The sequence below is a fragment of the Schistocerca gregaria genome, chromosome 4 (assembly GCF_023897955.1).
Source record: "Schistocerca gregaria isolate iqSchGreg1 chromosome 4, iqSchGreg1.2, whole genome shotgun sequence".
NCBI lineage: Eukaryota > Metazoa > Arthropoda > Insecta > Orthoptera > Acrididae > Schistocerca > Schistocerca gregaria.
The window spans coordinates 636299697-636326737 of record NC_064923.1 but is presented as its reverse complement, the minus strand read 5'-3'; the positions used below and the strand labels follow the sequence as shown (position 1 = coordinate 636326737).

At 43.7% G+C, this 27041-nt stretch overlaps 1 protein-coding gene across 3 annotated transcripts in view; it reads right to left on the bottom strand.

The window, feature by feature from the left end:
• Window positions 1–27041, bottom strand: part of LOC126266974 (ankyrin repeat domain-containing protein 33B-like) — a 1584966-nt gene that overhangs the window by 941479 nt on the left and 616446 nt on the right. The window lies entirely within an intron of this gene.

The window sequence follows — 27041 nt, the reverse complement described above, 5'->3', positions numbered from 1 at the left end:
TTAGTTCATGTTTTGTTACTTCTCCTGAATGAGGTGAAATGCATATTCCTGTCAAGAGTAGGTTTAATGTTAGGTTATGAATTTCGTAAGTCCAACGCGGAAAATATGTGCATAATATTGGAAAATTAACAGTGTAAACTTTCCAAATCACCCAAGGAAAGCATTTTTAACGTTTTAGTACCGGCAAACATTCTTTTCTCCGTCGTTTTAGTACATGTCACTTCATTCAAGATGTACATTTGCTTACACGTTTACTATCACTTCACAGATATTTTGTACATACTGTTGTCAAAGATGAATATATTCGTAGTTTTAAAGATATAACTATTGAACAATTGACATATGAAAGAAATAACTTAATAATAGGTCTTTAAAATTACTGAAATAACTATGGCTTGGGAAATCTGTTTGTTCATGTAACATAGATTCGTTTTTTTTGGTTTTGTGGTGGTATGTCTCCAGTTGCACGTATTTTCCGCTTTCGACTTGCGAACTTCATAACATAACATTAAACCTTTTCGTGACAGGAATATGCATTTCACCTCATTCAGGACAGGAAATAAAACATGTATTAAGACAAATTACACCTGACAATGGACCCACTGGGTCCGAAATGCATCGTGTAGTTAATAAAAAACGAAAAAGTTGTGACTGAAGGCGTTGTTTAATTCATACATCCAATGTTTTGAATAGGCTACAGTCACGTTTTAAGCTGCAAAATATGGATAAAATTAAAAAGGATAATTATTGCCCCAAACCATTAGCTCACAGACGCTGCTTTGTGACACTGTTCATTGTCATACTGATACAAAGAGCCATTATCTGCACATTGTTCCTCTTCTACACGCAGTACACAACCCACTGTAAAGTGTGTTCATATCATTCCGGATTCAGCGTTTTCTTAAGCGAATTACGGGGAGCAAACCTTAAGCACGCAAAGCACCCCATACCTTTAGACTGCATCGTCTTTGCTTTATTGTTGGCGCTACACAGGTAGCAACTTAGCAATTTGGGTGCGGCGAACGTCTGGAGAACCTGATAGCCGGTCTCTGTGGCCGAGCGGTTTTAGATGCCTTAGTCCGGAACCGCGCTTCTGCTACGGTCGCAGGTTCGAGTCCTGTGTATGATGTCCTTAGGTTTAAGTAGTTCTAAGGCTAGGGCACTGATGACCTCCGATGTTAAGTCCCATAGTGCTTTGAGTCATTTGAACCATTTGAACCTTATAGTAGGTATCGCTCTCTATATATTTGCGAAACACAAACCCCTCCAGTGGATTGCTACAGGGTATAGCGTGATCCATGCCTCCAAATCACTCGTTTCCAGTCGCCCAGCGTCCAGTGGCATTGCTCTTCACGCCACCCTAAGCGTCGCTTAGTAATGACTACATATACACTGATGGAAAAAGAAGCGCAACACCAAGTAAGAGCTGTGAAACATAAACGAAATATGCTAGTCGTATTTCTAGATCTGAAAGATGACTTCTATTCAGACTTCGCGGCAGTCGCATAAGGGTGGAGCTAGTAGTGCCACTGTGAGGGTGCAAATCAGCTTCGTTTTGAATACACGCTGTAAAGGTCGTGACTTTTAGTTACCTTTAGACGTGGTGAACTGATGTTTGTCAAGAAGGCTATTAAGGCGACAAAGATGCCATTGTCAACGTCTCAGTGCGTTGGAACGGGGTCGTATAATAGGGCTACGAAAAGGTGGATGTTCCTTCTGCAATGGCGCAGAAAGATTTGGCAGAAATGTAGCCACTGTGCATGACTGTTGACAGCGGTGGTCACGAGAATGTGCTCGAGCAAGGAGACCGGGCTCCGGACAGCCACGTGGCACTACCGAGGGGGAAAACCACCGTGGAGCTCTCGCGCATCGTGCTGCATCTGCACCAACAATCTGAGCAACAGCTGGCACCACAGCGACATAAGGAACTGTTACAAATAGGTTACTTGAAGGACAGCTCCGACGCCTTGTCGCGTGCATCCTTCCACTGACCCCAAACCACCGCCATTTGCGACTTCACTATTGTCAAGCGGGGGCGTATTGGAAGGTAGGTTGGAGGTGTATTACCTTTTTCTGGCTCGGTGTCAGCACAACCGTTTGTTGGTTAGGAGGCCAGTGCAGGGCCTACATCCGTCCTGTATGCATGCTACACGCGCTGGACTTACACTTGGAGTTATGGTCTGGGGTGCGACTTCTTATGACAGTAGGAGCACTCTCGCGGTTGTTTCATGCACCCCGACTTCAAAACTGTACATCAATCAGGTGATTCGAGCTAATGTGCTGCCACTCACGAATAGCATTTCAGGGGGTGTTTTCCAACAGGATAAGGCTCGCCTACATACCACTGTCGTAACCCAACATGCTCTACAGAGGACAGACATATTGCCATGACCTGCTCGATCACCATGTCTGTCTGCCAAGGGGCACATATAGGACATCATCGGACGACAACTCCACCGTCATCAATAACAGAATTAACCGTCCCTGTACTGACTGACCAAGTGCAACAGGCGTGGAACTCCATCCCATAAAATGACATCTTCCGTCTGTAGAACACAATGCGTGCGCGTTTGTGAGCTTGCATTCGGCATTCTGACTGTTACACCAGCTATTATTTAACAGCACATCAATATATTAACCCGTGACCTTGCAGGATTGGTTCAAATGACTCTGAGCACTCTGGGACTTAACATCTGAGGTCATCAGTCCCCTAGACTTAGAACTACTTAAACCCAACTAACCTAAGGACATCACACACGCCCATACCCGAGGCAGGATTCGAACCTGCGACCGTAGCAGCAGCGCGGTTCCGGACTGAAGCGCCTAGATCCGCTCGGCCACAGCGGCCAGCTGCTTGCAGTATTAATCACTTAAATATGTTAACTAGACCGGTGTATTCCCGAAATTTCATTACCCTCAATTAATTATTTTTGCGTTGTGATAAGTGTTTCGTTAATGTATGTGTGGCTTATGAGGAGCTACTCGACTATTGTATCCCATTCGTTTTAACGCCCTCCGCATTATGAATCTGGTAGCTGCAGTGCTGCTGGCACTTTGCGACACAAGAGTGACTCCTTCCACTGATTTCATGTGTTTTTTTGCAACCCCCCCCCCCCCCCCTCAACGCTCTGTCAGCACATGAGGTCTACCTGGTTTTGTTTTAGCTGTGTTTGTTCCTCCACGTTTCCACTTTACAGTCACGTCACCAATAGTCGACTTGCTCAGGATTAGAACCGTTGGAATGTCCCTGAAGGATCTGTTACTCAGCTGACATCCAATGACTATCCCACGTCCGATGTCAGTGTAGTCTCCTGACTGATCTACTCTTCTCTTAGCTCTTCTCTACTGACGTCACAGCAGGCCCCCCCTTCCCTTTATACTGGTGGGTCCATCACTCGCGAGTGTAGTGGTAATTTCTGCATTACGTAAGGGTGTCCGGTTACTTTTGATCAGATAGGGCACGTAGATGTAATGTAATCCAATTAAATAGTTGATATAGTTTGGCTAACTGTCGTAATAAATACTCTACATGTACATACATCTACATCTACATATATACGCCGCTAGCCATCAACCAGTGTGTCGCGGAAGGCACAATTCGCGCCAAAGTCATATTCCCCCCCCCCCCCCCCCCCTGTTCCACTCGCGGATAGCGCGAGGGAAAAGGGACAAACGACTGTCTGAACGCCTCAGTAAGAGCTCTTATTTCCCTTATTTTTGAATGGTGATCATTGCGCGATTTGAAAGTTGGTGGTAATAATGTATGCTCTATATCCTCTGCGAAGATCGGATTTCGGAATTTAGTGAGCAGCCTCTTCTGTTTAGCGCGTCGTCTATCTCCAAGAGTGTCCCACTTCAAACTTTCTATTAGATTTGTAACGCCCTCGCAATGGCCAAATGTGCCAGTCACGAATATTGCCGCTCTTCTTTGGACCTTCTAAATCTCTTGAATCAGACCAAACTGATAAGGGTCCCATACAGTCGAACAATACTCCAAGACTGGACGAACTAACGTATTGTAAGCTATTTCGTTTGTTGAAGGACTGCATGGCTTCAGGATTCCACCAATAAACTGCAATCTAGAGTTCGCCTTACCCGTTACTTGTGTAATCTGATCATTCCATTTGAGATCATTACGAATAGTCACACCCAGATACTTGACGGACGTTACCGCTTCCAAAGACTGGATATTTATGTTTTACTCGTACATTAATGGGGATTTTCGCCTTGTTATACGCAGTAGGTTACACTTACTAATATTGAGAGACAACTGCCAATCTTTTCTACAAATCCTCATTGATTTGTTCACAACTTTCGTGTGATACTACTTTCCTGTAGGCTACAGCATCATCGTCAAATAGTCTCAGACCGCTGTCAATACCATCAACCAGATCGTTTATGAAAATCGTAAAAAGCAGTGGACCTATTACGCTGCCCTGGGGCACACCTGAAGTTACGCTTGTTTCTATTGAAGTCACCACCTTCAGGACTACATACTGCTCCCTGTCTGTTAGAAAACTTTCTATCCATCCGCATATGTCGTCAGATAGACCGTAAGCTAGCACTTTTTGTTGCAAGCGACATTGCGGAGCTGAGTCGAACACGTTTCGAAAGTCGAGAAATATGGCATCAACCTGGAAGCCGGTATCTAGAGCCTGTTGTGTATCACGCACAAAGAGGGCCAGCTGTATCTCGCACGACCGCTGTTTCATAAAACCGTGCTGGTTTCTGCAGATGAGCTTCTCAGAATCTGGAAAGATGATTGTGTCTGAACACAAAATTTGTTCCACGGTTCTACAACAAATCAATGTCAGTGAAATTGGCCGGTAATTATGTGCATCCGATTTTCTACCCTTTTTATAGATTGCTATGACCTGGGCCTTCTACCAGTCCCGTGGAACTTTCCTGAGCTATCTAGGAGCATCAGTCTGAAACCGTTTAAGCTACACGCGCGCATAACTATAATTTTTTTTCTAGTGGGTTCTGGCGATGAGTCAAAGATTGTTCATCGGAATATTTTCTCTAGATACTTGTTTACCTGAAAGTAGAGTTGGCCCACTCTGCGGGAGCTGCTCCTAGTGTAACAGGTTGCAGAGAGGCACGGACTTGCGGACTGTCCTAGTGGTGAAGCCTTTCTATTCCGGTGCAGCGGCGTGCTGCTGCATGCCACAGGGGTGAAAGCCGCTGCATAATTAATGAGACAGCGCGGCTAATGGAGGAACGCTCGACACGAGCCCCGCCAACGACACCGCGGACCTCCGCTACCACACGCGGGGCACTTCACCGGCGATGACGACACATTGTGGCAACCCTAACAACTGCGCATCTTGGTCTACTATGATGGAAGAAGGGTACCGGCTCAGTCAAATGCCCCGTCACATAAACAAATCGTGTCCCCTTGCTTATAAAATACACAAGGCTAGTCATTGCTCCTTTGCCCCAACACACAGTCAAGAAAATTTCTAAGACAGCTTCTCGTCATCAGATTCCACCATGGATTCTAGTTTGGCGCTACAAATCATCCATTAGCCCATTACTCGTGAGTGCCGCAGCTTGTGAGACTAATTCCATGCACTCAGAGCTTGATCTTTTTCAGTAGCCAAGTAGACAGTTGAGTCTCATCGCTCTCCGACGATAGAAAAGAGCCTTTACGGAAACAAGCAAACACAAATAATTTTGTTGTTCCTCAGAACTATCGCTCGTAAAATTTAGGCACTTTCACCTTCTTTCGAATCAATTCTGGAAATTTTTTTTCCATTCCGACGTTGACCCCTTAAAAAACATGCCCTTCAAATGACTCAGCGGCTTCCCCAGATGACGAAATTCATTGTGCACGCACTTTTTGCTTCTCCTAAGTGAACAAAAAGAAGTCGCTTCTTGTAAATTCAAGTGAATACGGACAGTGAGGCATTACTTAAACGTTTTTTCTTGGCCAGATAATTGTTTGACGTGCTGTGATAGCTGCAGGCAGTATGTAATCGTTTAAATAATTTATCGCAGCTGTGGACCCATGTACAATGAATATCATAGCGAAGAACGATGCGAAATTTTACGTTGTTAGCCAGTGTTTGAGTGGAACGAAAAAGAGAATCTCTACAAATTATACAATGTATTTTTGTCCGAATTTTCATAACCAAACGGAGAGAGGGAAACGGGCAATTGGGGCTTCAAATTGGAACATTAATTACTGATTTGATGGAAAATTAAAGTATTTCACAATCAGCTGCTGCTAGCTATATGAATGAAGTTTTAAAATGTTCATTTCTCCAAGGCCTAACTACTTTGCCCATGGGAACGAACAAAAAAAATTTCGAAATATAAAAATTACGAAGAAGGTCAAACGTTTTGTGAAATAATTTTTCTGAGTCAGAAATAAAATAGCTAAAGAAATACTTTATACGTCCTTGAATGATACTCGAAATCATATACAGTAAATGAGGTGCCGATTGAGAATTCAGATTTGTGTTTAACTTAGAATCTTAAAATTGCAAAGAGTACTAGAGGATATTTGTCTGGTGGATTATGTAAGCCGTACAGTCTCATACGTTGTACGTGATTTCCAGCATCGCAAACAGGCGCGCCAATGTTTGTCTGCCTACTTCATTTCATGTTTTTAGAGAAATCATTTCAAAAAATATCCGATCGTTTTTTTCCTGATTTCATTGCTGATTTGTGGCAAATAAATATTTTAAGGCAATCAGTATTCACTGTTCTTTGACCGCATAAAGTAATGGCCTCGACATGTTCAGTGTAAACAATAAATCAACCGATTACTTTCTGGAAAATGTTTCGCGAACGAGCCGCATTTTTTGGTTTCGATTCGACTTGTAACACCTAGACAGGTTATTGCATAATGAATGTTTGTAACTAAAGCAAACATGTGTTTATGTCTATATATATATATATAACATTTTGTTCCTATTATTTTTTAACGATGTTTCTCGATTGATATAGTACTTGATACATACACGAAGCTAATCCCAAAAGTAAGGTCTCCTATTTTTTATAAGTAGATAGACCTGTTTATTTCTACAGTGGGTTACATCAGTTTACAGCTTGAACATTTAGCTATTTTTCGACATAATCACCATTTCTACCGATACATTTTTTTAGGTGCTGTGCCAGTTTTCGTATGCCCATGTGATACCAGCTCGCCCCCATGCTGTTCAGAAAGTTATGAACCTCTTCTTTCACCTCGTCGTTGGAGCTGAATCGCTGGGACCACAGTTAACGCTGACAGGTACTGTGAGACTCTGGAAAAACTCAAACGGGCAACTCAGAACCGGAGAAGAGGAATGTTGAGCAAGGGCGTACACATTCTCCATGACAACGCTCGCCCACACTTCGCTAGGCAAACCGTTGCTCTCCTGCAACAGTTTCAGCGGAACATAACCACCCACCCACGCACCCACCTTGTAGGCCTGACTTGGCGCCCAGTGACTATCACCTGTTCCCTAGGTTAAAAAAACATTTGGCCGGAAAGCGATTCAGTTTCGACGAGGTGAAAGAAGATGTTCATAACTTTCTGAGCAGCATGGCGGCGAGCTGGTATGACCTGGGCATACTAAAACAGCGTCTACAAAAATGCATCGACAGAAATGGTGACTATGTCGAAAAATAGCTTAATGTTCAAGCTGTTAACTGATGTAAACCACTGTAAAAATAAATAGGTCTATGTGCTTATAAAAAAATAGACCTTTCTTTTGGGATGATCCTCGTATTGGTATATATGATCAAAAATATCCGTACAAACCTACGTAATGAGAAATTTACCTCTAGATGTATCGAGGATCGACCCAAAAAGATGGTGATGAGTATTGTGTTGTCAGTTGAGAAGCCATAACAGCAGGAAGGGTCGTTGAGGGGTGCTCAGTGACTTTGAATATGGACTCGCCACTGGATGTCTCTTGAGTAAGAAGTGCAACAAGGACATTTCAGCTCTTATGAACTTGCCCAGTCGACTGTTGGTGATGTGACTGAAGTGGAAAAGCGAAAGAACAACCACATATAAACAAAGACCAGGCAGACCTCATTACTGACGCACGGGAACGTCGAGAACTGCAGAAGGTGACTGTGAAAGATCACATGAAACCAACGGAAGGAATCGCTCGCTTTTTGCGAAGTGCTACGACAAATCCATCTAGCCCAATGAATCTGCGTAGAAAACGGGGCACAGTGGTCGAAAATCTGTTCATAAGCCACACGTTTCTTTACTCTGTGCTAAGTGACGCTTGAGTGCTGTAAAGAGCATCGTCATTGGACAGTGGATGACTGGAAACGATTGCTTCGCAGTAGTGAACCACGTGGTGCATTGTGGGAATCCGACGGAAGGGTTTGTATTAGGCGAGAGCATGGAGAACGTTACCCGCCACCACGCGTAGTTGCGACATTGAAGTAGGGAGAAGGTGATTTTACGGTATGGCGGTGTTACGGTGTGGCCCCTTTATTACCCTTGAGGAAAAGCTAAATGTTGAAGGAAATGAACAAATTTTACAACACTGTGTACTGCACACAGTAAAGGAACAATTCTGAGACGATGACTGTATCAACATGACAATGTTGCCTCTCTTAAATCAACATCTTTGAGGGAATACTTTGCTGACAATGATATTTCTGAAATACACTATTGGCCATTAAAATTGCTGCACCAAGAAGAAATACAGATGGGTATTCATTGGACAAATACACTCCTGGAAATGGAAAAAAGAACACATAGACACCGGTGTGTCAGACCCACCATACTTGCTCCGGACACTGCGAGAGGGCTGTACAAGCAATGATCGCACGCACGGCACAGCGGACACACCAGGAACCGCGGTGTTGGCCGTCGAATGGCGCTAGCTGCGCAGCATTTGTGCACCGCCGCCGTCAGTGTCAGCCAGTTTGCCGTGGCATACGGAGCTCCATCGCAGTCTTTAACACTGGTAGCATGCCGCGACAGCGTGGACGTGAACCGTATGTGCAGTTGACGGACTTTGAGCGAGGGCGTATAGTGGGCATGCGGGAGGCCGGGTGGACGTACCGCCGAATTGCTCAACACGTGGGGCGTGAGGTCTCCACAGTACATCGATGTTGTCGCCAGTGGTCGGCGGAAGGTGCACGTACCCGTCGACCTGGGACCGGACCGCAGCGACGCACGGATGCACGCCAAGACCGTAGGATCCTACGCAGTGCCGTAGGGGACCGCACCACCACTTCCCAGCAAATTAGGGACACCGTTGCTCCTGGGGTATCGGCGAGGACCATTCGCAACCGTCTCCATGAAGCTGGGATACGGTCCCGCACACCGTTAGGCCGTCTTCCGCTCACGCCCCAACATAGTGCAGCCCGACTCCAGTGGTGTCGCCACAGGCGTGAATGGAGGGACGAATGGAGACGTGTCGTCTTCAGCGATGAGAGTTACTTCTGCCTTGGTGCCAATGATGGTCGTATGCGTGTTTGGCGCCGTGCAGGTGAGCGCCACAATCAGGACTGCATACGACCGAGGCACACAGGGCCAACACTCGGCATTATGGTGTGGGGAGCGATCTCCTACACTGGCCGTACACCTAGGTGATCGTCGAGGGGACACTGAATAGTGCACAGTACATCCTAACCGTCATCGAACCCATCGTTCTACCATTCCTGGACCGGCAAGGGAACTTGCTGTTCCAACAGGACAATGCACGTCCGCATGTATCCCGTGCCACCCAACGTGCTCTAGAAGGTGTAAGTTAACTACCCTGGCCAGCAAGATCTCCGGATCTGTCCCCCATTGAGCATGTTTGCGACTGGATGAAGCGTCGTCTCACGCGGTCTGCACGTCCAGCACGAACGCTGGTCCAACTGAGGCGCCAGGTGGAAATGGCATGGCAAGCCGTTCCACAGGACTACATCCAGCATCTCTACGATCGTCTCCATGGCAGAATAGCAGCCTGCATTGCTGCGAAAGGTGGATATACACTGTACTAGTGCCGACATTGTGCATGCTCTGTTGCCTGTGTCTATGTGCCTGTTGTTATGTCAGTGTGATCATGTGATGTATCTGACCCCAGGAATGTGTCAATAAAGTTTCCCCTTCCTGGGACAATGAATTCACGGTGTTCTTATTTCAATTTCCAGAAGTGTATATTATACTAGAACTGATATGTGATTACATTTGCACGCAATTTGAGTGCATAGATGCTGAGAAATCAGTACCCAGAGCAGCCACCTCTGGCCGTAATAAAGACCTTGATACGCTTGGGCATTGTGTCAAACAGAGCTTGGATAGTGTGTACACGTACAGCTGCCCATGCAGCTTCAACAGGATACCACAGTTCATCAAGAGTAGTGACTGGCGTATTGCGAAGAGCCAGTTGCTCGGCCACCATTGACCAGACGTTTTCAATTGGTGAGAGATCTGGAGAATGTGCTGGCCAGGGCAACAGTCGAACGTTTTCTGTATCCAGAAAGGCCCGTAAAGGACCTACAACATGCGGTCGTACATTTTCCTGCTGAAAAGTAGGGTTTCGCAGAGATGGAATGAAAGGTAGAGCCACGGGTCGTAGCACATCTGAAATGTAACGTCCACTGTTCAAAGTGCCGTCAATGCGAACAAGAGGTGACCGAGACGTGTAACCAATGGCACCCCATACCATCACGCCGGGTGATACGCCAGTATGGAATTGACCGATACACACTTCCAACGTGCGTTCTCCGCGATGTCGCCAAACACTGATACGACCATCATGATGCTGTAAACAGAGCCTGGATTCATCCGAAAAAATGACGTTTTGCCATTCGTGCACCCAAGTTCGTCGTTGAGCACACTATCAGAATTTCTCCTGTCTGTGATGCAGCGTCAAGGGCAACCGCAGGCATGGTCTCCGAGCTGATAGTTGATAGTAGGCAACGTGATGGTACACATTTCTCCTCCTTACACGAGGCATCACAACAACGTTTCACCTGGCAACGCCAGTCAACTGCTGTTTGTATATGAGAAATCGGTTGGAAACTTTTCTCGTGTCAGCACGTTGTAGGTGTCGCTACCGGCGACAACCTTGTGTGAATGCTCTGCAAAGCTATTCATTTGCATATCACAGCATCTTCCTCCTTTCGATTAAATTTCACGTCTGTAGCACGTCATCTTCGCGGTGCCGCAATTTCAATGGCCAGTAGTGTACAGTGGCCTGTCCAGAGTCCACAACTGAATCGAACTGAACCTCGATTTCTCTCCAGACCGAAGTGTTCAACATCGTTATCTACTCTCATTTCGGCTTTCGACGAAGAATGGACTCCAGTTACTCCACAGACATTCAGAAACCTTATGGATCGTGTCCCCAGTAAAGTTGTATATATAGCCGGCCAGTGTGGCCGTGCGGTTCTAGGCACTTCAGTCTGGAACCGCGTGACCGCTACAGTCGCAAGTTCGAATCCTGCCTCGGGCATGGATGTGTGTGGTGTCCTTAGGTTAGTTAGGTTTAAGTAGTTCTACGTTCTAGGGGACTGCTGACCACAGATGTTAAGTCCCATAGTGCTCAGTGCCGTTTTTAAAAGTTGGATATACCTCATATCAATATTCACTAATTGGTATCCCAGATGCTTTTGTTCAGAGAGTGATGTAGCGTCTGAAGTGTAGCACACACAGATTCGCTCTACAAAAACTCACGCTGTTCCCGCTTATAGCTTGGAGTTTCATCATACGTTACAATTTCATGGTGCAAATTTAGTAAAGTCTTCTAGTCTTTGAATGACTGTAAGACGTCATCACTCATTTTTGCCAGATGTATATAGCCGACCGAATGGAGATCGGGAACAAAGACAACCCTTATTTGTTCCTACCCACAAAGCTACCCAATTAAAGCGAGCGAGGAGAAAACAGTCGATCATGGAATGACTGGAGATGTGTTACATGCCCAGATGAATCACGTTCCTGCCCCATCTGAAAAATTCAGGGAATGTCTATGTCGTAAACATTAATACCGAAGTTGGTACGTGCGTCGTCGTATTGAAACTACGCCGACAACTGTGACAGCACATCTCGAATGAAAGTCGTGGAATATGACACATTCAAACCACGTGACAGTGAATAAGATCAGACCACTTCGTCTTGTACAGTATCAGTGTACGGGTTGATACACGGGTGATGATGGAAGACGAGCTTGGCGTATGGAATTCCATCACTCCAGACAGTCAGATGAGAACACTGTCACGCTCAGACGTCGCTCAGTCCAGTTCTTGACGAAGTCACGGCGTCACGTATTGTCTCACTCGCTACGTCGCGCTGTTAGCGGACCTGTATTAACTCTCTGTACTGCTCCACTATTTCAAACAGTCTAAATAGGGGTTGCCAGTCTTGGTTTATCCTGAGAGATGGAGTTAAACATGTCACTACTCGAAAATCAATCGTTAATGTCTTACAGTACCTGACTGTCCACCCCCAGTAGCTGAGTGGTCAGCGCCACAGAATATGACTCCTAAGGCCCCGAGTTCGATTCATCTGGTTCGGAGATTTTCTCCGCTCAGGTGTAAGGTGTCAGTTAAATCCAACACCTTCCATGAAAGCCCTGATATGATAAGCAAATCTGGCAGTATGTCACATAGCTCCGAATAAATCCTCACATTAAATTAACCAAAGTAATGCGATCAACGAGTGAGCAAATGGAATACCACAGACTAACACAAGAACGCCTACATGCATGTCATACCTTCCCACCGTGAAACAGACGCAGTTTCAAGGAAAGAAACGAAAACAGAAGCCGAGAGCAGAACCGTGTTAAGCTAGAAGGCCCTACGATAAGGGACGGACCCCCACGTCTCCAGCCAATCACCAGGACCACCCTCCAGCCCATGTTAAAAGATTGAGCCCTTCAGAAGAACAGTATAGAGCTTACGATAACACTAAAAGGGCCACACCAGCTGCAAGTTTTAGCGTGAGACTTTTTCGCGACTCTGTTACGTTGCAAACGTTAAAAACATTGCCCCACCACGAAAAGTATAACGTTTCTCATTGGATAGACAGAATTTTTGTAGGTGGAGCTTAAGGTTAACATTGAGACCCTGATTGGTCAGATGAAAACACAGCCACATAGTTTTTTTTAACCAACTTCGGTAAATTGTAGTAAGGAGAAGTTAGGAGAGAGTTGCCTCCGAGACGGCAAGTTGCGTGGAGCTGTGCCATCCGCTGCCCCCTGACGAACACCGACAAGGTAATGAACGCACGCGATGCCGCATTTTTGAGCGCATAAGGCTTCACTCAGAACTGCAGAAGTCTCATCTGTTACATCCCCTTTTCACGTAAAACTAGTGTCGATCGTCAATTGAAGCTCATGGTATTCACATTTGCTACGTGAAGTTAAAATCTGAAACGCGATGATTTTTCTGTTATATAATTATTGAGAAGCGACATCAGCCACCGTAATTTACGACAAGTAATTAAAGATAATTGAGGGTCACTGTAGACCATTTTTATAGTTTTCTCTTTCATGAAACTTAACTTAAATCTAGATTATACATGTGATACGGCGTAGGTCATCCTTCGATCTATTGTATAACTAGGAAACCCGTTCAGGGAATATTCGTTCACATTTTTGTTGAATGCAGTTGGTTTTTATCCTGTATTAAAATATTTCCTTTTATCGATAGAACAAAATTTCCAATGGTAAACTTAACTGCTTTTTCGACGTTTTTTTACCAGCTAACTAAAAATAGGAAAGCCTTGAACCCCTTCCACTAAATTTAGTTAGTATTAAGATTCTTTTACAGGGAGTGCAGTGGAGCTGACGCTGAAATCGTTAAGTATTTGATTATATCATCACTAGTCTCACTGAACTCTTCTGAACTCTACATGTCATGTGTGGTCTGGCGTCTCCTTACCAGCAACAGGTCCCAGGTTCAAAGCAGTCAATTCCCTAAAAACAAAACGCTCAGAGCGTCGTTGCGTGAAAGTGGTAGGAAGACACGACTCAGAACAAAGAGACACCACGCAGAATGTTAGACAGGGACTGGGTATTGTGTTGTCCTAATCATCGTCATTTCATCCCCATCGACGCACAAGTCGCCGACGTGGCGTCAAATCGAAGGACTTGCACCCGGCGAACTGTCTACCCGACGGGAGGCCTAAGTAACATGACATTTACACTTTTTTGATTCCTGACTGCTTACAGATGCCGATATCAACTTACTAGACTGAAAAACGCCTATATTTAGCTCATTTCTAAGACCTTACGCCAACAATTTCCACAAGTATAAAAATGATAATTCAAACGCAACAGAGAAAAACGTCCAACAAAAACATTCTTCAAAAACGCATGTAATTTGATGGCTCCATTTAAACCTCGGCCCCTTTGTTAAAAGCCTTCAACGAATAATTCCGCGGTATAATATGCGGCCCCTGACTAATGAGCAGATGCACGCTTTGTAAACTGAAACACACATTTAGGAAACCGATAAATGACGTGGCAGAACTCCACGCTTTTCAATTCTTGTCAGATGGATTACATAAAGACCAACAATTCTTCCCCCGTCCGGACAAAAGCCTCATCCACTGGGTACTGGCTCTGCTGTCCGCGGTAGACAAGAGGATGAGCCGACGGCGAACCGAAGGATGTGTTAGAATGATCGTAAGTGACCTCGTCCGTGAACAATGCAAGCTGGAGGAAACTTCAGCCCTGCGGCCAGTATTCCATTTGGTCACCAAGAACAGATCAACCTCTCTTGGCGGCCACAGTGGACAAGATGATGAGCCGACGGCGTAGCTACAAATACGTTACAATGATCTTGACCTCGTCAGTGAGTGACGAGTCATCCTCCTCTAGCATTACTTTTCCTCGACAGTTGTTGTCGATAGCAGTATTATTTTTCAAATTTTGGACAGGTCAGTATTATCTAAGCTGGTTTCCTGAAAACTTTCATTTAATTTTATACGCTCTATGTTATATTTCAAGCTAAAATTTACGAAAATAAATTACTTAATTTTGGGTGTTATAATCGATAAATACTAGTTCTGAATGTACAGTTAAAATAGTTTTTAGAAACAATTGAAATTGCGAATTATGTGTAACACGCAACCTAGTACTGTGTATTGTGTTTATTTCTGGATTCATTTATGAAATCATAATCGAAATTGATAGAAATTCATTTGTCAAGAAAAATTGTAAAACCTTTGGAATATGGTTATTACCACAAAGTGAGGTTGTAGTAAGCGTGCCTCTGATGTAATCGGACGTATTTTTCTATTTTGGGCGAACAATGTAATTTCGGCATTGTAAATGTGAAAATTCAAAAGACTGTATGATATACTAAAACGTGACAAAATATATTAACGTAACAACAAAAATTCTGCATCAACAAGCTTTTAACTTATTTAGATAAATTCAACCACGAGGACCTAAAACGTGAGAATTTCACCTTCAATAATCAGATCCCTAGACAAGAAGAACAGGAGCCAAATCTACACGAAACATTTAGTAAACCAGAAAGTTTATTGCAATCTTCGCTCCTCTAACATTTTTAATAACTGACTTTGCTTATATAACTGGAATTAGGAAGGAGGGGGAGATTACAATACAAACCGCAGGAAATTTCGGCAGTGCGATCGATAATAATCCATTTGATCACCAGGGATAGAAAATCTTTTTTTTTCGTTGTAGTTTTTATTTTACTTATTTTGTAATCTTATAAATCATTTATTTGATATTTATTGTAAAAATTTATGTGTTTGATGTGAAATTTTACTATTGAATGTTAATAAAATCAGCACAACTGTTATTTCAGGTGCATTTGATTATATTCAACCGGTTTCATTCTATACGAGCGTCCTTGGGTGACAATCTGGCTGAGATGTGCCACTGTCACGATTTAAAATGCTACTTCATCTCCTGAGGATTTTCGTACAGAATCAAACAGGTTGTGCCTTAGCAAATGCACCTTAAATAACACCTTCAAGTATTTTCGTACACTTAACATTAATGCGTTTTGGAAACTGAACATGATCAAGATCATTATTTTGTCCTAGCTCACGTGTATTTATTCACTTCTTTGTACTATACACACGTTAGTGTCAGACTGAAGTGTAGGTCGAGAATTATACTATGTCGAAAGATATCATCACAACGATTTGACGGGAAGGAGACGGCAGTGGCATGGTGGCGATAGGTAGCGGCGGGAAACTTCTCAGCGGTGTGGCTCCCAGCGGACTGGGCGAATGATGTGTTGTACAAGTCGTCGTCAACCAACAACAAGACCAAAGGAAGGCAATGAGACGTAGCCGAGTCGGTTCCAAGATACGGGACGTACGTGTGACGTACCACTCCATACATTTCTTGAGTGTGTCTGTCAGGCCGCTGTGCTCAGGTAGATAATAGCGTTTCTTGGAAATGTCGTGCGATAGGCTGAACCCGTGCGAGAGCCGCGTGCGAGGAGGGTCGAGTGTTGACATGTCTACGATCTTTGACTTAAGGCCCGAGCGCTATGACACTAAAAAAACTTTTTTCGCATTTTCCCGCACATATTGATTACGATAAGGATGCATTTTTTGCTAGACAAGAACGTTCCACACTGTATTCTTTGAACTTCGCCTTTCATGGACAAGTCTTATTGATACATCTCTCCCCACATGAATTTCACAATAGTCCAATCAAAGCCGATGTGGCTGGCAGCTAGAAGTTTGCACATACATCCCGTAAACGTACTGCTCACACAATACCTCTTCGGATTTTAAATATTAATTCTCGAGCATTTGCTTCTTCTCTCGTAAATCAAAGCGTTAAGTCGAGAATGCGTCGATGAATGCTGTAAATGGTGTATGATGGTAAATGGAGGAACGAAATTAGCTTGAGGTCTCCAGTTGACTTTTTCCCGGATTTTCCCTTGGCTCGGCCATTCATATATTCATTCATTCACTCGCATTTAGAGTTACGCGAATCCCACCATAAACTAGAGCTTTCAGGCATTTGGGATGAGTCAAGTAATACACTGACAGGAGGGAGCAACCACTGCTGGCTACTTCTGTAAACTACACTAACAACGCAGTAAAACTAGTGATAATTTATTCAAACTGACAGTTATACTGATTACTTCTAGATTATATGTGTGCATTAGGAGAAACATAGCTACTTCAAATTAATCTCATCACTTTACACATATCACTATCTATAGCGGGTGTCTCAGAAATGTAGCGACAAACTTCAAGTGGTTATACTATGTCTTGAAGAACAAATGGAGATGGGAACCCGTGCCCGGAATCGTCATTCAACGACTCTACAGAACGCCGAAGCCTGCTACTAGACCACCAGTTCGGCAACAAATGTGACTTTGTCCGATGTCGGACCGTAATCGGAACGTCACGCAATGTTGTTTTTCAGTGTTCGCGATTGACTCCCACGATCAGCAGGGGAGAAGATGGTGTTAGCCGCTGCGTAGACAGCCTTTGTCTCCTATGAATTTGGATACCGGTTTCCATCCGCAGTTTATTTTTCTCCTGCATACCAAAAAAGATTGGGGTTTTTAGAGAGTTCCAGGAGAAAAACAAATTGAGGATCGAAACCGAGGCAACAGAGCATCGCATCCATAGCATAAAAGGGCATTCATTGTACCAATTAGCCCCATCTTCTACTCTGGCCATCGCGGCAATCAGTCGAGATCACAGACTAGCAAACAACATTGCGAAACGTGACGCCTACGGTCCATCAGCATACGAAATCAAGTTTGTGCCGAAGTGGTGACTAGTGACAGGCTCCGCTCTGTAGCGACGTCGGATGAAGCTTCCCGACACGGGTCGCAAACCTCGATTTGCTCCTCAAAACACCCACTACAAACGCTTGAAGTTTGTTGCAATATTTCTGGGACACCCTGTACACCAGTCACCGGTTCCCGTCAGATCATCGCAGTTAAGAGCTGCCGGGCGTGGTCGGCACTTGGACGGGTGACCGCCCGGGCCGGCATGCGCTGTTGGCATTTTTCTGGGTGCACTCAGCCTCGTGAAGCCAATTGAGGAGCTACTCGACCGAATAGTAGTGGCTCCGGTCACAGAAAACCATCGTAACGACTGGGAGAGCGGTGTGCTGACCACACGCCCCTCCTATGTGCATCCTTAGCTGAGAATGACACGGCGTCGGATGGTTCCGATGGGCCACTTGTGGCCTGAAGACGGGGTGCTGTGCTGTACACCAGTAAAATCAGCATGTATCTTATATAAATATTGTAGTCAGGCAGGCAATACCGGAAGATAGCCTGGGAAGTAAGTGTGGACCTCAAAAAATTCTGGTGTTGATTTTCATAGGAGATACGTGGTCATTCTAAATCGAATTAGAATCACCCAACGCAGACGTTCAGACTGAGTGTATAAGTGGAGACTAAACATATCCCTGAAGGCCGTGTATCGAGCAGAAAGGCAGACAATCCGGTATATTATCCAGACTTTCCCAATAACCTACGGAAAAGTAGGGACTCAGTCAGTTATTTTGACACCCCCAGCACCGGGCCTGCCCGCACTGTACACACAGAGGACCTAATTTATAGGGGGGAACCTATCGACGAGTTCTGTTACTCGATCACTGTACAACAAATCAGCGAATTATCAGTCTGTTAGAATAATCATCCCACTCCAAGTACACGAAAGGGAATTATAATCATTTTATAGGCCTCCCCTTCAACTAATTATTCATGGAAACTTGCTGTACTTGTCATTTATTTTAATAACTACATATTGTCACAATATTTGATGACTGGATTTATTTGGTCTTTAAGTCAATACATCTCATTGTGATACTGCATCCTGCTATCATTTCAGTAAGTACAGAACCACATTTGAATATCCTGCACTTAATCAAATTTTTGAGGGACTTATTTAGTATACTGTAAATTATGTATAGGGGCTAGCTCATGAATTGTCATTAAAGACGGGCCAAACAGACTCTTTTACAATCACACATCCTTATGCACAAAAGGGAATGTGATAATTCCTGGAGGGTGGTCCCTATCTTCACAACACTGAAGCATATGTTTTACTCAAATCAGGGGTTAGTTTCACATCACCACCAGGCACTTTTCCAGCCTGTACTCTTCATAGATCCAGTAAGTTTTCTGTATTAGTTAAATAATTGTTTCTGCATAGAAGAGACGCTGAACACTGACTAGGCATACGTCATGCGAAAGCACTGGATGTAGCATTAAAGGCGAGTCACTCTTTACTATCGTAATCGGCACATATAACAAAACTTTACTATCACCCGCCATGATCATGTAAACACACTGCACCTCCGAATGGTCAGAAATAACTGCGTGTAATGAGACTAAATGCAATGATTGCCTGGACAGAAACTCAGAGGCACGGTAAGGTCGTCGTAAGTGAAAACAAGGAAGTAACAGGACGTGACACTGCGCGCATAATAGAGGATGAGTGCTGCCCTTGCTCCGTCCATAGTGTCACTTGGAATCGTTTTGGAAACGTAGTGACTCACACATCATAAAATGCTACTCACTATTGTTCTTGTGTAGTTGGTGTTGGATTCAATGAGCGTACATCCCATAAATGCTCGAATGGGTTCAGATCTAGCGGTCTGGCGCACTCACTGTGCATCAAGCCACATACTTTCAACCAAAGAGCGAGGAAAAGTCACGTTGTGTTGTTGGAACCTGACATCTCCATCACTATAATGCAGTATCGGAAAAAGATGCAAATTTTCTGCAAGAATGTTCACACAACGTATTCCTGTCACTGGTCCCTGCAGCCGGACAGTGGGATCCATACCTGGACGTAGCATTGTTGACATGCAGGATCCACAAGTTTATGGACTACACTCCAAGCTATATACAACTAAAACGGGTTCATCAGACGAAATACCATGCTAATATCATTTAACGTAACAGTGTCGAAGTTCGTGGGTCAGTACCAGTCGAAAATTGTGTCGAGCTGTCAGCTAAGAGACGCAAGTCATCCAACACCTGTGGAAGCCTTGGTGGTGAAGAGAATTCAACACTTCGGTCTTAAAAGAGTGAAATCATCAGATGTAAATTGATTTCGAGAGTATCCCACGCTGGTTTATAACGTGTAGGTCGGTCAATACACGGATGTTTTATGCTGTTTGTATATGATGCTGCAATTGCCGTCCAATGATGTCCCGCATGTGTTCGACTGGAGACATCTGGTGATCGAGCAGGTCAACGCAACATGTCGACACGCTGTATAGAATGCGGGCGTCCGTTATATTGTTGGAAAACACCCCTCGAATGCTGTCCATGAATGGCAGCACATCATGTCGAAACATAAGACTGACGTACAGATTTGCAGCAGGGTGTGTGGAATAGAAACGAGAGTGCTCCTGCTGTCATAGGAAATAGTCTCACAGACCATAACTCCAAGTGTAGGTCCAGTGTGTCTAGGATTCAGAGAGGATGGTTGCAAGCCCTGCACTGGCCTTCTTCTAACGACCGCGCGGCCATCACCGGAACCTTCATCCTGCCCTTCAATGAGCTCTCGCTTGACACCACTAAAATCGCAAATGACGGCCAGTGGAATGAACGCTACTGGGCTGTCCTTGAAGTAATCCTTTTGTAACAGTTCGTTGTGTCACTGTGGTCCAGGTGCCAACTGTTGCTCAAATTGCTGTCGTAGATGCAGTACGATGCGCCAGAGCCATAAGACGAACGCGATGGTCTTCCGTCTTGATAGTAGCAGGTGGTCGTCCAGACATCAGTCGTCTTTCGACCGTACATTCTCGTGAGTATTAATGCATCAGTCGTGTATACTGGCTACACTCTCTGCAATATAGCAAAAGGAACATCCAGCTTCTCGTAGCTCTATTACACAACCTGAAGTGTTGATAAAGGCGTCTTCGTCACCTTCTACATCAACATCTACATTTATACTCCGCAAGCCACCCAACGGTGTGTGGAGGAGAGAACTTTACGAACCACTGTCATTACCTCCCTTTTCTGTTCCAGTCGCGTATGGTTCGCGGGAAGAACGACTGTCTGAAAGCCTCCGTGCGCGCTCGAATCTCTCTAATTTTACATTCGTGATCCCCTCGGAAGGTATAAGTAGGGGGAAGCAATATATTCGATATCTCATCCAGAAACGCACCCTCTCGAAACCTGGCGAGCAAGCTACACCGCGATGTAGAGCGCCTCTCTTGCAGAGTCTGCCACTTGAGTTTGCTAAACATCTCCGTAACGCTATCATGGTTACCAAATAATCCTATGACGAAACGCGCCGCTCTTTTTTGGATCCTGTCTATCTCCTACGTCAACCCGATCTGGTACGGATCCCACACTGATGAGCAATACTCAAGTATAGGTCGAACGAGTGTTTTGTAGGCCACCTCCTTTGTTGATGAACTACATTTTCTAAGGTCTCTCCCAATGAATCTCATCCTGGTACCCGCCTTACCAACAATTAATTTTATATGATCGTTCCACTTCAAATCATTCCGCACGCTAGCCGGCGTTCTTGACTAACATCAACACACAACGTCAGATCTCAAAGTTAACTAATGCTCACCACAGTTACTGCGTGTATTTAAAGCAATTCTGATGTGCATCCTCATAATGACGTTACTAGCGCCACTCTTAAGCAACTGACGCAAAATTTGAATAGACATCATCTTTCAGGTGTAGAAACACGCCTATCAACTTACGTTTATGCCGCAAAACGTCTTCTGGGTGTCGCGAATGTTTTCCGTCAGTGTTTAAGAAAGTGTATTGTGCAACTGAAGAAAACGGTAGCGAAAAGCACACCTGCATAGTATAAACGCCTGTAGTATGGATTGTCATTTGACTCTCATAAACAAATGCAACATATTACGCTTATGCAGGTGAAAAACCGAGTCCTGTTCGATAGCAATAAACTCGACAAGTCAGGACAGATCTATAGTATCTGGGATTTTACGTCCAGACCGACATGTAGTGGAAAGGCCACGTAACAACAGCTGTAAAAATGCTGACCTGAGGTTTAAAGAAAGAAAACGTATAAAATCCACTTAATTTATGGGAGAAGTGGTTTACAAAACAGTTGTTCGCCGAGTGCTTGAGTACTGATCATCTGTCTCTTACCAGGCAGGGTTAATACAAGCTTCTTACATAATGACAACGACTGCGAAAGCACAGATATTTGAGCTCTTAGGAACACCATTCGCATATATAATAGGAAAGGGGAAAGGCCATAGTGATACTTGATGTGCCTTCCACAACACATTGAAAGTTTCCATTAAACATTATTTTCGTTTGATTTTGAACTAGCCGGCCGTGGTGACCGAGCGATTCTAGGGGCTTCAGGCCGGAACCGCGCGACTGCTACGGTCGCAGGTTTGAATCCTGCCTCGGGCATGGATGTGTGTGATATCCTTAGGTTAGTTAGGTTTAAGTATTTCTACGTTCTAGGGGACTAATGACCTCAGATGTTAAATCCTATAGTGCTCAGAGGCATTTGAACCATTTTATTATTATTTTGAACTCCTGCTGACTTGATTGGATTGTTGTAACCTCACTGTTGTTTAGCTATGGATGACTGTGCATTTCGCACTGCGACAGATTCCATATATATCCGCCTGCGGGAACACAACATGAATTTGTCCCGTTTTATAATCTTCCAAAAATGTACAAACTAGCTAAATTCTGAACTTCACTATTAATCTCTTTAATTAAACGAAGTGATCCATGTGCGTTAATGTTCTGCCTAATAATGCTGTTTATGAAATGGTCCCTATGCGTTGATAATTTTCGTAACAAACTGATCCTGAGATGAAAATATCTTTCCTCTTAAAGTAACTGCTTAGAAACGCGGTGATTGTTGCTCTCTGTGCGTCAGCTGCAAATTTCTAACTACAGTTGCTGAGAGCTCACAGCAATGGTCCAGACAACAAGTAAACTATTTCATACACATCATGGAGTGAATTACCCTTTAAATAAAAATGACTTGGATTGAGGATGTGGACAATGCTTTTAGGGAAATTAATTCTTTAATTACCTGTTTTTAAAGTATGCGATATATTATTACTTGTATGAAAATCATTTACAACTGTCATTAACATTGACAAAGGGCAACATCGATATCAATCTCCTACTCTCACAAATGTTAGACAAATAAGTAATAAACATGAAAAATACCTTATGGTGAAGATTACTCACTCTTTAATGAGAATTTTAAGTTCACTGATATGGAGGTCTCTGTCAGCAATGGATCCAAACTACGCACTACTGCAATGCATCTAAATAAAAGACATTACTTTATTCCTCTTCATATACATTTCTAATCTCATTACATCTCATTTCATTCTACAACACGAATCGTATCTTTCTCCTCTGTTTCACAATATTCGGTTACAAATTATTTTACTTAAATACAGATGTACTTACCCTTACGTCTACATTGCAACAAGTCACCTGCTCGGCGTCTGTCTCGCTACTCCTCAAACGATAGAAATCACGCGCTCCTCGCTGCCAAGCAGCTATGACAAAACAAGCACTTTTTCCAGCGACACAGCTACTCTGACCAAAGACTGCACGCGAATAATAAGCAATTCAAATCGTTGCTTAGCGTTTGAGATATCCAACGCATGTACAAATTCCAGAAATGCAAGTAACAAACTCCCAATAGAGCTGTTTCAATACCGTAAGGTGGCTTGCGGATTATAGATGTAGATACATTAAAACATTTCCCACCAAGAACCATGGAACTTGCCGTTGGTGGGGAGGCTTGCGTGCTTCAGCGATACAGATGGCCGTACCGTAGGTGCAACCACAACGGAGGGGTAACTGTTGAGAGGCCAGACAAACGTGTGGTTCCTGAAAAGGGGCGGCAGCCTTTTCAGTAGTTGCAGGGGCAACAGTCTGGATGATTGACTGATCTGGCCATGTAACACTAACCAAAACAACCTTGCTGTGCTGGTACTGAGAACGTCTGAAAACAAGGGGAAACTACGGCCGTAATTTTTCCCGAGGGCATGCAGCTTTACTGCATGATTAAATAATGATGACGTCCTCTTGGGTAAAATATTCCAGAGGTAAAATAGTCCCCCATTCGGATCTCGGGGCAGGGACTACTCAAGAGGACGTTGTTATCAGGAGAAAGAAAATTGGCGTTCTACGGATCGGAGAGTGGAATGTCAGATCCCTTAATCGAGCAGGTAGGTTAGAAAATTTAAAAAGGGAAATGGATAGGTTAAAGTTATATATAGTGGGAATTAGTGAACTTCGGTGGCAGCAGGAACAAGACTTCTGGTCAGGTGAATACAGGGTTATAAATACAAAATCAAATAGGGGTAATGCACGAGTCGGTTTAATAATGAATAAAAAATAGAAATGCGGATAAGCTACTACAAACAGCATAGTGAACGCATTATTGTGGCCAAGATAGACATAAAGCCCACGCCTACTACAGTAGTACAACTTTATATGCCAACTATGTCTGCAGATGAAGAAGAAATTGAAGAAATGTATGATCAAATAAAAGAAATTATTCAGATAGTGAAGGGAGACGAAAATTTAATAGTCATGGGTGGCTGGAAGCCCCCTGATAGAATTTTGCGCAGAGCATAACTTAATTATAGCCAACACCTGGTTCAACAATCATGAAAGAAGGTTGTTTACATGGAAGAACCCTGGAGCTACTAAAAGGTATCAGGTAGATTATATAATGGTAAGACAGAGATTTAGGAACCAGGTTTTAAATTGTAAGACATCTCCAGGGGCAGATGTGGACTCTGATCACAATCTATTGGTTATGAACTGTAGATTAAAACTGAAGAAACTGCACAAAATGTGAGAATTTAAGGAGATGTGACCTGGATAGACTGACTAAACCAGAGGTTGTACAGAGTTTCAGGGAGAGCATAAGGGAACAATTAACAGAAATGGGGGAGAGAAATACAGTAGAAGAAGAATGGGTAGCTTCGAGAGATGAAGTAGTGAAGGCAGCAGAGGACCTAGTAGGTAAAAAGACGAGGGCTAGTAGAAATCCTTGGGTAACAGAAGAAATACTGAATTTAATTGATGAAAGGAGAAAGTATAAAAATGCAGCAAATGAAGTAGACAAAAAGGAATACAAACGTCTCAAAAACAAGATCGACAGGAAGTGCAAAATGGCTAAGCAGGGATGGCTAGAGGACAAATGTAAGGATGTAGAGGCTTATCACACTAGGGGTAAGATACATACTGTCTACAGGAAAATTAAAGAGAGCTTTGGAGAACAGAGAACCCTTTGTATGAATATCAAGAGCTCAGATGGAAACCCAGTTCTAAGCAAAGAAGGGAAAGTAGAAAGGTGGAGGGAGTATATAGAGGGCCTGTACAAGGGAAATGTACTTGAGGACAATATTAAGGAAATGGAAGTGGATGTAGATGAAGATGAAATGGGAGATACGATACTGCATGAAAAGCTTGACAGAGCACTGAAAGACCTGAGTCGAAACAAGGCCCTGGGAGTAGACAACATTCCATTAGAACTACTGACAGCCTTGGGAGAGACAGTCCTGACAAAACTGTAGCATCTGGTGAGCAAATGTATGAGACAGGCGAAATACCCTCAGACTTAAAGAAGGATATAATAATTCCAATCCCAAAGAAAGCAGGTTTTGACTGATGTGAAAATTACCGATCTATCAGTTTAATAAGTCACAGCTGCAAAATACTAACACGAATTCTTTACAGACAAATGGAAAAACTGGTAGAAGCCGACCTCGGGGAAGATCAGTTTGGATTCCGTAGAAATATTGGCACACGTGCGGCTACACTGTGAAACGTCCCCTTAGAAAAATTATACAAGACTGTGCTTAAACTGACACACAATATCTTTAGCGCAACGCAATCTGACTTCCAAAAATCCCTACGAAAGAATGGCCCTGACTAGCATTAACCTATACGTTTCACAAATCACTTACCTCACAAAAATCTTCGTTACTCAAGCTACTGCAATACAGCGAGCGCCACTACTGCCAACTAAATAAAAGATTCAAACTACTGAAGGCACTAACTACTGATAGGCATAGTTAGCAAATGAAAGATTTTAATAGAGAACAAACAATGTATTTACCTCACTAGTCATAATATATATATAGCAGTTCATGACACCAATTCTTACAAATTTCAAAACTCCGCCATCTCTCTCCCCACGTCCACCACTGCTGGCGGCTCACCTCCAACTGCGCAACGCTACGCGCTGTTAGCATCCAGCTGCCGCTGCCCGACACTACAATGGCAGACAACAATGCCAACCAGCCACAGACTGCACACGGCACAGCCAGTGATTTTCATACAGAGCGCTACGTGGCGGCGGCGTTACCAATAAAAAAAACCTAAACAGCCTACTTACAACTGACCCTACGACTTGTCTTAGAAAATAGATTAAGGAAAGGCAAACTTACTTTTCTAGCCTTTGTAGACTTAGAGAAAGCTTTTGACAATGTTGACTGGAATACTCTCTTTCAAATTCTGAAGGTGGCAGAGGTAAAATACAGGGAGCGAAAGGCTATTTACAATTTGTACAGAAACCAGATAACAGTTATAAGAGTCGAGGGGCACGAAAGGGAAGCAGTGGTTGGGAGGGGAGGGAGACCGGGTTGTAGTCTATCCCCGATGTTATTCAACCTATGTATTGAGCAAGCAGTGAAGGAAACAAAAGAAAAATTCGGAGTACGTATTAAAATCCATGGAGAAGAAATAAAAACTTTGAGGTTCGCCGATGACATTATAATTCTGTCAGAGACAGCAAAGGACTTGGAAGAGCAGTTGAACGGAATGGACAGTGTCATGAAAGAAGGGTATAAGATGAACACCAACAAAAGCAAAACTAGGATAATGGAATGTAGTCGAATTAAGTCGGGTGATACTGAGGGAATTAGATTAGGAAATGAGACACTTAAAGCAGTAAATGAGTTTTGCTATTTGGGGAGCAACATAACTGATGATGGTCGAAGTAGAGAGGATATAAAATGTAGACTGGCAATGGCAAGGAAAGCGTTCCTGAAGAAGAGAAATTTGTTAACATCAAGAATTGATTTAAGTGTCAGGAAGTCCTTTCTCAAAGTATTTGTATGGAGCGTAGCCATGTATGGAAGTGAAACACGGACGATAACTAGTTTGGACAA